Below are 2,782 nucleotides of genomic sequence, written 5' to 3' on the forward strand. Positions count from 1 at the left end.
CTACTACTATTTTTTTTAGGTTTTTATCATTTTGGAAGGGATTGGCCCTGGTGTATGTTGGGAGTGAGCGCACAACACGTGCGCTCACTCATTTGTATTGTTTTTATGACCTGAAATTTAATTATTATTTGATAATTTAATAATTATTAATACTTTTATCCAATTGATTATTATTAGAATAAATAATTAACTTCATCAATTGATTTACTTTTAAATTATAATTTTACAGGTAAATTATGAGAGCTTTCATAATTATATTTGCATATATTTATCTACAACGCACCCATTTTACAATTCAAGTCTAAAATGAAACTAGAGTCGCATTTATTTTTGAACATACTGTAAGTGAAATTGCATAAGTGTGAGTACTGTGAACATGCCAGCTTTCCTTAATTGACCGATATGTCATATAATGACAACCGCATGGTCAAGGATATTACTGGGAAGCGACGTTTCCAGACTCCAAATGTCCTAAACAAACAAATACATTTTTTTATAAACTTGGTTAATAAAAAGTAAATGAATAGGTAGGTACTTAATTTTTATAATCTCTAGTATAGTGAAAGCTTTATAAAATGGTGATTTTACCTTTCAATTGTGTTTCTAGTTTTTATCTGGGCCTCATTGTAGTTTATTTCCTGGGCAGTTGCTGGGTTTAACAAAGGTGTGAGCAAGTAAGGCCGGTTTGGATAGGCACTGTCCCCGAGCAACCAGCGATTTCCTAGAATACCATCTTCACACTGGGCTGTAATAAGAGTTAGATACATTAGAAATTCATATTATTTTAAATGTTAATAACATTTAAAAGGGCAATAAACCCAATATTACTTACCTTTTAATACTGACTGATTAAAAATTGTAGCATCATGAGCAGAACCAGGCCACCGAGCAACAACATTCATTAATTTAAGGTCTGCATCACAAACGGCTTGGACATTGATTGAAAAGTATCCTTTCCTATTTCTATATTCCTCTCCTATTGTTGAACCTGAAATACATAATATTTTATTTTATTTGTTGTAGCAAATGTATGGAAACTTTCTAAACAAATAGTAATTAAGTAAATTGCAAATTTTTTATTGATAACAAATCAGTACTTGTATACCTACATGGAGACTGAATGTGTACATGTGTACAGTCAATAGCACCACATACTCTAGGAAATTGAGCTATGTTATAAAATTTATCTGTAGTTCTAGAATGCAGAAAAATATATTTGTTATACAATCTAGCGATAGCAGCAGATATATCTGCCACTATTCTACAAGCTGATGATAAGGATACTCCAGCAAAGTCGGCCACTGAATTAAGCATTGTACCCAATGCATAAAATCGAAGTGCCAATAAAAGTTGATGCAATGGTGGTATACCATTATTCCTGAAAATGATAGGTACTTTAGTTATGTATCCAATTTTTAGGATATGTTTATATACATTTTGAAGCAATTTGAGCAAACAAATAAATTTCTTACCGTCTTGATTTCACTTTGATATAGGGCATTATTTCATTAAAGACAGATTCTACTGAGGCTTTGTTCATTCTGAATCTGAATGTAAACTCTGCGTCAGTTAAACTTGCCATGAAGTTTATTCGTCGAAAAGTTTTTGAGGACACAGCTCTCTCTTGTTCGCTGTCGCTACTATCCCAATCCGACAGCTGAGCTAATAATTCAAGATCACTATCACTATCACTTGAAAATATTTCCATTTTCACGCCTTTTATCAATACAATCGGTCAAAATTGGAGGATCACAAATAAAGATCTATAACGTTCAAAAATCGATTTGTCAAAATCAGAGATCGGTTAAAGAAAACACCATACTCTCACTTTCATACAAATACCAATCTAAAAACCCGATCGGCCCTCCCAAAGATGGATTGAAAAAAAAGATCGAGTTAGCGATCCATCGATCGGTTATTGAAATACTAAAAGTAGAAAATGGATTGAAATATCAATCTCGACCAGCAAATTAGGGATTGAGATTCAATATAGAAAGCGGCCGTAAATAGTGATATGTTGCCACAGCAAACAAAGTTATTGCAGCAGCGGCTTCTACGTCCATTTCGCGGTAGATTTCTCGAACGATTGTGAGCATCCCATTAGTGTGGAGGGCAAAACTTTGCCGTGAATTCATGGCGTGAATTCTCGCGTGAATTCACAGCACTAATCTGGAGCCGCCAGAAAAATCTAACAAGAGTCATTCTAGCCTAAATTTAAAATATCAGAGATTCGCTCGCAGAGAAAGAAACGCAGTGTCTACGACAACAAATGATTCAGTAACTGCTGCTTTACAGCGCCTAGAACAAATATCCTCTAATATAAATAATCCACCACATTTTGAAATGATGAATTTCATTATTTTGGTCTTAATGTAGCTTCGCAACTACGCGCACTGCCATTAAATTTAGCATTGGATGTGCAAGCTGAAATTCAAACAAGTTTACTATCAGCTAGACGTCGACAGTTGTATCCAACATTGGAAGCGTATCCATTCCTACTATAGTACACCCCAAATCAACCAATTGTAATTCAAGATAATCCAGCTAACTCGCAAAATGTACAACCGTTGCCATCATTTGGACAGGCAGCTATTCAAGGTACTTCAGAAGGAACAGCTGATGTCCTAAGCAAAGCTTGGGATATGTCTTGAGTAAAATATTTCTCAATTTGATTTTGATTGTTACTACAAATGTTGATTTTTTAATTAATAAACATATTAAAAAATAATGTTTGTTTTTCTTAGCTTATTATATTACTTTAAAGCCATGGTTATCGCAGCAC

The sequence above is a fragment of the Colias eurytheme genome, chromosome 25 (assembly GCF_061535395.1).
Source record: "Colias eurytheme isolate Ceu_HAF_F1 chromosome 25, ilColEury1 Martin Lab GWU primary, whole genome shotgun sequence".
Classification (NCBI taxonomy): domain Eukaryota; kingdom Metazoa; phylum Arthropoda; class Insecta; order Lepidoptera; family Pieridae; genus Colias; species Colias eurytheme.